Source organism: Saccoglossus kowalevskii, chromosome 15 (assembly GCF_978046115.1).
Source record: "Saccoglossus kowalevskii chromosome 15, keSacKowa6.1, whole genome shotgun sequence".
NCBI classification, from domain to species: Eukaryota; Metazoa; Hemichordata; class Enteropneusta; family Harrimaniidae; genus Saccoglossus; species Saccoglossus kowalevskii.
Window position 1 is genome coordinate 8,188,492 of NC_140655.1, and position 11,454 is coordinate 8,199,945.

The 11,454-nt window shown below is 35.4% G+C and overlaps 1 protein-coding gene across 2 annotated transcripts in view; it reads right to left on the minus strand.

Annotated features, from left to right (window-relative positions):
* The window catches only part of LOC102810019 (polyamine-transporting ATPase 13A3-like), a 52,864-nt gene extending 46,872 nt beyond the window's left edge, over positions 1–5,992 (minus strand). For both annotated transcript variants that reach the window (XM_085508685.1, XM_006819555.3), the window contains exon 1: positions 5,899–5,992. The gene's annotated coding sequence lies outside the window, so the exon portion shown is untranslated. The remainder of the gene's footprint in view (positions 1–5,898) is intronic.
* Positions 5,993–11,454: the final 5,462 nt, after the last annotated feature.

Below are 11,454 nucleotides of genomic sequence, written 5' to 3' on the forward strand. Positions count from 1 at the left end.
GCTATATTTACAATTTTATGCTACAAAACATTAAATCCAGTGGAAAGTATTCAAAAATAGTTTTTCTGGCTTATTAATTACAGAATCATTTTTCCCTCACAAAATTATAACAATATAACTATTACAAGTAGGTTATATGCATTGCATCAGTTCTAAAGGTCACACATCCTGGTACTAATGGGCAAAAAAAAAAACTTTATGGAGGCAAACTAAGGTATAATATTAAAAATTGTTACAGTTATAAGACAGCAATACCAACGGAAAGTACCAGGATGTGTGACCTTTAGAGGTCAGAAATAAGGTCTTGACAGTATAACGAGTTACCAACAAGTCTTGTCCTTACGAATACCATATTTGTTCTATTAGAAGCACATCTCCAATAGAAGTGTACATCAACTCAAAAGTTGCATTTATTATACACTGGATTTTTGCAATACAACGTATTTTTCAACATCTTTATTATTCCCATAAGCACATGCACTACTGATAGAGCAAATACGGTATTACATTTCTTGTGGGCAACCAACGAGAAAATTTTATTATTTAGTATCAATCACATTGTGTTGTAGATTGAATAAGCTTAATCCAGGTAGACATTTTTTTTTTAAATTGTTTTTGTGCAAGGGGACAGTTCCGGATATCAAATGTCACTATTGTATCTTCTGACTTTTTTTGTTTATGTGCAAATTTCAAGTGCTGACAGATGGCACAGAAGCCATATAATGTACTTGTTTGTCTTTATCAAATGGCAAGTTAATGTGCTATCCTGGCATCAACAGGCACATGCTTACCTTAAATATTATGCAATCCATTGAAAAATGGTGATTAAACTTGTCAGCTCTATTTGCAATATATTAAGTTCAATTTAAATGATCATTCATAAATAATATCTAGCAATCCAGAAATGATATATAATGCAAATGGGGGGTAATCAACACCATTTCAATATTTAAAATTTTAGAATGAAAATGTTATAGTAGCTTCTTGGTATAAATTTCAAACCATACAGGAACTAGACACAAAGTACATAAATTGTATTATCATGCTTCTTTTGATTCAATTCCACTAAACGATTTTGCACGCACAATGAACAGTAACACATGTTATAAATATTAATGACACTTATCTGACATGCATATTTTAAATATTGTGTTCATTCTCACAATGCAAAACTTGCTTAATTTTCTCCATATTTTTTAGCTAAATCTATCAAGACCTTCAGCCTTTAAACAAAATAAATAAAAATGTGCAAAAAATTACCATAGTCACAAAGAAAACTAACATTCCAATTTCTACAAATTTTGACAATTTATTGGAGAAAATATCAATAATTTCCACCACTGTCAACAAAACAATGTCTTTTTTGATTATGGAATATTTAAAATATTATTATATTATTAAAACTCTGTACATCATTAAAAATGATGCTTTTATTATTAATATAGTAAATATTTATTTTGTATATTAATAGTATAGCATTCAAACAGTATACAGCCCTGCTACCATATGGCTTTGCTTGGATGAGATTTCATAACAATGCTGCACATGCTACACAATAATAATAATAATAATAATAATAATAATCTTTATACTGATTATACTGGAATGAAAAAAACAATATTCACTTCATCTTAGGCACAAAAGTAATAGAGAAAAAACTTCTAAAAAAATAAATAAAATAAAATAAAAAAAAAAGTTAAAAATAAAAAAGGCTGTTGTGTTTGGCCAGTGAATGTTTTAGAAATGTAATATGTCTGAGTGGGTATTGAAGTACTATTGAAATTAGGAAGTTTATGGCTAATTCAAAATATTATTTCTCAGTTTCTTCTCTGTAAATGACACAAAAGATTAGAAAGAGGATTTCATTGTTTTGGTCTTCTGCATCTACCCAGTTCTATTTAGAGTTTGTGACTAATAAGACAAAGTTTAGACAATAATTTAACGTATTTTTTTTCATCAAGTATATGTAAATATATTTGGAATCTGATCTATTAATGTCATTGGTTCACAGGTTGTGATTAATATTTTGTTGGGCAGAGCTCCAGAAGGAGTACCTACACTTTATGCAAATTTTTTTAAAATTATGCTAATTTATTCATGACGTAGCAGTTTCTGTGCTCATGAATATTCATTAATTTGTGGGTCAATACATTTAAAAAGGGGCGATATATTATTTTGGGGGGAAGAGTTAGAAAGGGGGATTAGCAATCCTTAGGGGGTCAATACAAAAGAAGGGACCCATTTGGAGAGCAGCCATGCTCCTCGTGTCTGTTGTTGCACGTGACCTACAGCTGTCAACAGTGTTCGTTCTTCGACTGTGTTCGTTCTTCGACGACTTCGACTGGCTTCCATGTGGGGTAGTGTTCTTGTGTTCTGTTTTCCTGACTTGAGTTTTTGAAACCGCTGTTTATGTTTTTAACGTCTTTCATGTCTTTTGTAGGAGTGTCCAATCCGTGATTCGAACTTGCGATCTTTGAGTTCCCAGCGCACTGTCTTGTCCTCTGTACCACGAGTGTCTTCACACAGGAGTTAGGATTTAAGTCCTATTCATAGGAGCACTGTCTTCACTAGCATTCAAAAATCTAAACATACTGGATTCGAACCAGCGATCGCTCACATTGCTGACATAGTACAAATCAACTGAGCTATGTGGGTAGTCATGCAAATTAAATAATTTGTTGTCATATTTAGCTTTATTGCCAAATGGCGTTTGCGAGAAAAAGATGGGCAGGCAAGGGAATTGAACCCAGGTCCTCCTGATCACTATGCAGAGAACTGACCCACAAGACCACATTCGATTGACTGGATGTGTTTGCATTTGATAAGACTATATAGTGTGTATATATATAGAAATACAACATATTTCTATTATTGAGTTACAATTGTCCAAAAAATTGCCAATTTTGTGTTTTTACTTGTGTAAACTATATGCATGCCATAACCCGTTAGTGTATATCTTGCCAATTGGGTGTTTGCCATTTGCGTTGCCCATACCTGACCTGACCCGACCCTAACCCTAATGTCAAGACACATTCCTGTTAATAATTCCGTTGCCCATACCTGACCCGACCCTAACCCTAATGCCAAGACACGTTTTTGTTTATAATTGCTCAATAATGATACTCTGTTGTGCACTGTCTGCGGGTAAGGTGCATTGATGTCAACTGATTAAACAAGTCGCATTTAAGTAATTTCCACTATTAACAAGTGGTTAAATTGTGACAATAAATGTGTGGACAAATATTTGAGATTAATTTTGGTGTAGACAACTCTCGTTTAATTATTTTACACCATTACAAGTTGTTAAATTGAGAGAATAAATGTCTCAACAAATATTAAATACTTAGTTTGATGTAAACAACTCACGTTTGATTAATTCCCACAATTACAGGTTGTTAAATTGAAAGAATAAATGTGCGGACAAATATTTTAGACTTATTTTTGTGTAGACATCTCTCGTTTGATTAATTCCCACAATTACATGTTGTTAAATTGAAAGAATAAATGTGCGGACAAATATTTTAGACTTATTTTTGTGTAGACATCTCTCGTTTGATTAATTCCCACAATTACATGTTGTTAAATTGAGAAAATAAATGTGCGGACAAATATTTTAGACTTATTTTGGTGTAGACAGTTCTCGTTTAATTATTTTACACCATTCCAAGTTGTTAAATTGAGAGAATAAATGTATGGACAAATATTTTAGACTTATTTTGGTGTAGACAGCTCTCGTTTGATTAATTCCCACAATTACAAGTTGTTAAATTGAGAGAATAAATGTGCGGACAAATATTTTAGACTTATTTTGGTGTAGACAGCTCTCGTTTAATTATTTTACACCATTACAAGTTGTTAAATTGAGAGAATAAATGTGCGGACAAATATTTTAGACTTATTTTGGTGTAGACAACTCTCGTTTAATTATTTTACACCATTACAAGTTGTTAAATTGAGAGAATAAATGTATGGACAAATATTTTAGACTTATTTTGGTGTAGACAGCTCTCGTTTAATTATTTTACACCATTACAAGTTGTTAAATTGAGAGAATAAATATGCGGACAAATATTTTAGACTTATTTTGGTGTAGACAGCTCTCGTTTAATTATTTTACACCATTACAAGTTGTTAAATTGAGAGAATAAATGTGCGGACAAATATTTTAGACTTATTTTGGTGTAGACAACTCTCGTTTAATTATTTTACACCATTACAAGTTGTTAAATTGAGAGAATAAATGTATGGACAAGTATTTGAAACTTATTTTGGTGTAGACAACTCTCATTTGATTAATTCCAACAATTACAAGTTCTTAAATTGACAGAATGAATGTATGGACAAATATTGACCATTATATTTGTGAGTAAATACCTGTTGTTTAATTAATTTCCACCTCTACAAGGTTGAGAGAATAAATGTGTCGACAAATATTTGATACTTATTTAGGTGTAAGAACTCGTGTTGCAAGTTGTTAAAATAATGAAATAAATATACTGGTATCATTGGATATTTGATTTAATTGTGAAACTTTCTAACAAAATGTTAACTGCTGGCTTCGAACCCTCAATCAACAATTCCGCAGACACGGTATAAATTCAACAACACCACAGAAGATATTCGTCTGTTGCCTGAATTGTTTTCGTAATATAGGGAACGCCATCGACACTTTAACAAAACTTACCTTGACTTGGGTCTTGTTTATCTCTTGTCACAATCTGTTGAACAAATTGCGCGTCGTCCAGTTTAAGACGTTAGTTATTTTATTATTTATTCATTCAGTTTTGTATGGTGGAGTTTTGTGAGGTTTATTATTTTTTTGCGACGTTCTTTGTTTACTTGTTTACGGTTTGAGAGATTTCAGTTTATTTGATTTACGTTTTTACGGTAGCTCTGAGCGGGACTCGATCCCACTGTCTTTTCAAGCTAATTTTGTTTTATTTTAATGGCACGCTTGTGTACCACGCCACGACGTTGGTCGTTAAGTGGTGTTCATTTTTCTAACTACTCCAGTGTTCCGATGAGTTGAACGGAAAAGCCAAAACGATTGCTGGTTTCTGATTGCTTCGGTTCTGGTGAGTGTGTATCTAGTGTGATTCGAACCCATGTCGTTTGTATTGGGCGTTTTTTTATTTCCCATGTTAGCTACGCCGTAATATGCAACCACTTCCCCGTTTTATTGTGATTTTGAGTGTTTAATGATGTCTTCCTCACGCGTCACGCCATGACCCAGTTTCAACCACACGGCCATTTTGCAACACAGTTCGTGACCCTCGGCGTCACCCGACTGACTATATGAGCGTTCTCTTCAACTGTTAAGCTAGTAGGATTTATTACCGTTATTATCATTATATTGTCACGTGATTTGTTTTACCTTATTTGTAATGTCTTAAGTATCTTTATTGTAATTTGTATATACCAATTCGTATATACCGAGGAAACGACCCCGATTGAAGGTCATGTATTTTATGACGTCACCAATTCGTGTGTAGGTACTGCTTCTAGATCTGTGCCTTTTGTTGGTTTTATCTTGGAACATGTTTTTGGATATGTCAATACATGTGGCACCAGCTTGTGTCCGTGCCGACGGCAGCAGCGAAGTCGGAGTTTCACAGAAATGTGTTATTTTAAGACCATGATATATAATTTCTAATCCATACAATTCACTAGAACTAAAGACCTGTCTTGTTCAATGGGTATCATTTCGAAAAATGGTATATGGTCTACTGGACTTCTCGAGCACTCCTCCTTTTCGATGAATTAAAGTTAAACACTAGTCAATGGAACTGTGGTAGCGCCAGCAGCACCTCATAAAATACATAAGATAAGCGTAACAGCAGAGAAATACGGGAAATATAGTAAGAACACGTAAATAAATAAAGTATCATAATTACTAACCTCACTGGCGGTTCTTTGTATAGTTCAATACGAGCTAATGTCATGATAGAAAGAGCTCTGAGAGATTGTTGACAACGTCATGAACGTCAGCCATGCTAAATGTTATGTGCGTTAGATTCGTATTCACTGGCCAATATCAATTCATTACTAGTTCCGCGTCTAGCCTATGAGGGCGATCTGTACGAATATGCTAATATCTGAATGCTAATTTAACTTCAACCCCGTATATTCAGTTTGTTCGCTGAGTGTTTGCTCGACGAGGGCCACTATTTGCAAAATCCATACAAGGGAGTGGCATCCGGTACCTTCCAGGGTTATTTAAAAAACATTAGGGGTAACCCATTTGAAATCGGGGGCCTGAAGGATTTCTGAGAACAAAAAATTCAAATCAAAAATTTCAGAAAAAGTTCAGAAAAATAGGGAAAAAATAATATACAGACATGCTCTCAGGAAAAATCGCAGCCACAGCGTGAAAACACGTATCAATGTATAATTTCCGGCAAATGTGACCCAACTACCAGAACAGTTTTTTAGAAATATTACATTTCAAAGCACTTTCTAAATTATTTCGTGCTTACTACCAGTACCACTGACTGTGGCTATACATAAGGTAGGTAAGCGCCGACCGTTAGATTGTAAGAACGTTAATCTTTTTTTCTGTTCAAGTTTAAATTTCCTTGTGAAGACGTTTCCGTTGCTTGACATTTGTTCGTTTTCGCCAGTGGTATGCGCCGAGCATGCAGGAAATATTTGGAATTTTGAAAAGTAGAGTAAATGTGAAGTAGATGGTTAAAAAAGCTGCAATGACGTTTTTAACGACGCACTCAGTTTTCGCTTTGGTGGCGTTAAACGTTCGTTTTTTTAATGTTTGGGATCAGAGACGCCAGGGTGTACGAGTTATTAATTATAATTGGACGATTTTTCTTTGAGGTCTAAGTTTAGCGAAATCACGGTTACTTAGTAACCGTGGCGAAATCCATTTAGGAAGCGGTGGGCAGCGGTTCGGCAAACCCGGAGCTGCAGAGACTTTAGGCGGCAGTCGTCGCGCCGCGTCCTGTTCGATATGGGACTCGTAGCGAGGTATACAACGCGTGTAAAATACATTGTTTATTTACATGAAATTCGATCACGCGCTGCGCGACGACCACCCCGCTTTAAGCTACCGTATTATTTTATTGAGTCGCACAGCAAAAATACTACCAGCACGTACTTCACATATTTCAAGAAATGGGAACACTTCATTCTAGACAAAGAGGAGTTAATTTTGCCATTTTCTCTGCACATTTGTTAGAATGTAAAGTTTCTTTATCAGTTTTCACCAGACACGAAAGTTACGCTGGTCCAAACTTTTATTGTTAGTCCATTAGAGCTACCACCAAGAGTTCTCAGCATAATTTTATTAAATCTGGGTAAGACCCCGTTTCTGCAGAAATGTCGAAGTCGCTTCATTATGTACAGTTTTGTTAAATATATAAATTGTTGTATGATTGCGTTGAGATTCTCGGTTTTTTTGAGGTTCGATGAAGTCAGTTCATGATTAGCCAGTTGCTGTGTTATTATCTACAACAGTCACGCGTTATTTCTTAATCCTCAGAGTAAAGCAGCATAGTACAGACAGTGTAATACAGTGATTCACGTGCCAAGTAAATGGCTGCGCATGTATGTCGGCCGGGTGCTGCATCCATTGGACTCACGTCACCAGAATTTACTTTTAGGCCATTTGTCGTTAGGTCAGACAATATTTGTATGCTCATACAAAAAAAAATTAAAAATTGAGTTACACCTGAGCGAACGAGACCACGGTTAGTAACCGTGACGAGACGAATGTCGAGCGCCTTCGAGATCACGGAGATGATGGTTAAGCAACGTCGGTATGTGGTGCAACTGCCATGGCCGAAGCTGATGTGGGTGATAGATGTTGGAAACGCCATGGTTGCCAAAGATTGAGTCGTTGTTTGTTAGTTTCCCAAAACGTAGGTGTATAGGTTTAAGCGCCTTTACCCGTTCTTATATGTGGCCGCACCCGGCATGTACCTTACCTTATGTAAATGTACATTGTACCATGTGGAAGCAGTCAGCAAAGCCGTTCGTGTAAAAAGCTGATCGAGTTAGGTTTTGCGAATGGGCGGGAAAATAATCCATTGTTTAATGGGCGGGGAGATTTTGAGAAGACAATTTTATTTCTCTACTCAGTTAAACGGGTATATAAATAGATTTTGGTGAGAGAGCGGGGAGATTTTTGCCACCAAACAACTCTCGGAATTCACTATGGCACATGTATTTTGTTTGTTAGTGTTACGTTTGGTTCACAGCATAGCGTGAGATCTTTTCTCTTTACCCATCGTAACGACCATTATTTTGCGCCTTTCCGACTCAATCTGATTAAAATTCAAACATATTTATGAATAAACAAAAAATAACAATAAAAATATGAAAATGAAATAATTTTTTTTTTATTTTATTCAGATTGTGGCTTCGCGCCAGTGGAGGGTGTGTGTGTGTGTGTGTGGGGGGGGGGTACAGACGGTTTGTCGCACTACAAATAAATAAATTTATAACTGTAAAATTTGGCAGGCGGGAACTAAAATAAAGCATATTAATATTACCAAAAGCTCACGTGAACAAACGCACATATCCCGTTGTAAGATGACGAATTTTATCCATGGTAGAAGTGCGAAGTGAATATCGAATTTTCCTCTTCGATTTTATGATGCATAACGCGAAATCCCGCAGAGATCGGAGAGCGATTATTTAAAAAGTTAAATTCTTTAACAGTCGTGCAATAATTCATTTTTTTAATTTAAAATTGTGTCCGCTATCAAATCTAAACAAAATCGTTCTCGGACTTCAAACAAAAAAAAAAAAAGAAAAAAAAATATAGTCTGGTGTGCGTAAAGATGCACCACCTGTGATGCTGATCACAACCCAGTATTTCGGTCCAATGAGGAGCAATGAAAAATTTCTCTGGAAATCGAAGCTGTCCTGATGAATATGCAAATTTGTCATGGATCGAAAGCACGCGCTGGATAAACGCAAAAACCTCTGGGACCGGGAATAAAGAATGGCGCGCAATATTACCTTCGACGTAGACCAAAGGGCGAGCTGACAATTTAAAGAGAGAGTTTTTAATACCATAGTATTAACACATAGCTTTGGGTTACCGTCATTTTCGTTAACGACATTTAAAAATGATAGGAGCAACTACATGAGAATATAATTATCTAATAATTTGAATCGGAAGGTGTAAAATCGTTCGTTATCTGCTTCTGACTTCGTTGGATGTGGCGAGCCTAAATATATTGCTTTCCGCGTTTCGCAGTAAAGGGGTGATGTATTGTCTGTTCGTGGTGGGAAACAGGCATGACTACGTCGGGGTATTTTAGTGTGAGACAGATGATTTGAATACCAGGCTAGACCAGTCTCCTTACAGTGCAGTGCAGTTTTCAATTTGATTCGTTTGTAATTATTTTATGTTTCGTTGTGATACCCGGTGGTGATACCCGTCACCTTCCCTCGGGCACGCCAGACAGTGCGCTTGGTACAGGTTTCCAGGACTTATTTTGTCCAAATTTCTTGCTTTTCCTGGGCGGTCGGCGTGCTATTGAAAGAGGATGATTGCGTTTTTCAATTTGATGTTGTTGTCGTTGACTTTTAAGTTTTTTTTTCTATTTCCTTTCCCCAGTAATGCCATTTGTATCAATGTTTTTCACATCCCATACCGGGCTTTCGGGATGTAGAAACCTAATTCAATTTTTAAATTACTATTATGCCGTAAATTTGAGCACTACATGCAATGAAATTGCAGTCATTTTAGTATGTGTTTGGTCTTTGTATATAAATGGTTCGCCGGACTGCATATATGTTGCCGCACCTGGCATGATTCTCACGTTATGTAAGTATGTTGTACTTTGTTGTATGAGAAGAGATAAGACAATGCTTTCAAAGTGACCGTTAACTATCAGTGGCCGCATGGTGGCGTTCTTTAATGAACGAGTTGACATCCTCAGTTGAATATTCAAAAAATAGCATCCTAATTTCATAATTAACTAAGTGCAATTATAAAGCGGTGGCGTAAATAAACTTTAAATCGTTAGATGCGCATGCATCAAGTGATGGCATACACAAAAATCAATATTTCAAAACTCAAAACCAATTGTGAAATAGGGAGGGTAAAACTGACGCACTCTATCTATAATACACGTGGCCACAAACGGAATATCAAAATATATACAACTACCAAATGAAACAATTTATTTGCTTTTGAACATTCGAAAATAGACCAAAATATTAAAGGGCGCCGTCACGCGGTTACTGACAGTTAGACGTTCACGTTGTTTTTCGGAGGTGTCGTCAATATTTGTTACAAACCTAACGTTTACTCAAGCATAGCATAATAAAGTCTTACTAAATATTTGTTTATATTTTAACAAGTGGTTTACAATATGTTTGAGAATAATTTAGACATTGAATAACAATGTTTCGGCACACTCTTCATAAAATATGCTAAATTTAGAAGCGGATGCGCCAGTCAAAATTATATGCTAAGCAGCCGCATTTTTTAGATTGGCTAAAAATGGTATAAGCTTTTGTAGCTACAAGCTATTTCATAAAATGCATGTAATAAAACAAATGATAACAAGCCAAAAACAGGTGGTTTGGAATTAGCATAGTTGAGTCACGTAACACACTATTTGTCAAAATCACTAAAGTGTCCGAGTAATAATGAGTCCTTCGACGAAGTGGAAAGGCAATTATTGTCAATATTGAGGCCCTGTTTAACAGTGTTTGTCAGTTTCCGGGTATGTTTGATACTTTATGTGCTCCATCATATCATTATTTATAGGGAGTCAGATCATAGGTCGGAGTTAATGGAAACAAGAATTAATAAGTAATGCACATGATAGTAAGTAAGTCCTAAATGAACGTTTATTTGATAATCATGTTTTGTTTGTTTGCTTCAACGATAATGCGATTCACTCCTTTCGTACATCAAAAGATTGCCGTTTACGGGTCGGTCTACGTAGAGATTATAGCACTTATACGGGTGCACAAGATTGTCAATACGTAATATTAAAACTATACTGATGTGCTTACTTCTCACATTATCTATCATGGGAAAGTTTTCGAACATACCTGGTATGAAAGTGATGTATTTTTGATTAAAATTATCGTATTCTGTTGATCATGCATACATTAATACAATTTTTATTTATGTCTTTTTTTTTTAAATAGAGCAATATAGTACCAAGCATTACACTGACTGTGAGCAGTGTAGCTACGGTGGTCAAATACAACTGAAGATGAGAGATATTCTGAAATACACTGGCAGTATAGAAGGAAAGTAATATACACAACATGTGAGCTGGTCAAGGATCAACACTGCATTGCTAATAGTTAAATCCGATTATATATATATTTGTATGTAGAATGGTTGATATCAACTATTTGTTTGAAATTTTAACAATCGAATGAATGGAAATGAAATCATTTTGCAATCATTTCGATTTATTGCTGTGTTTCCAAGACAATTTAAACAAGGATTTTGCTATTTTTGTT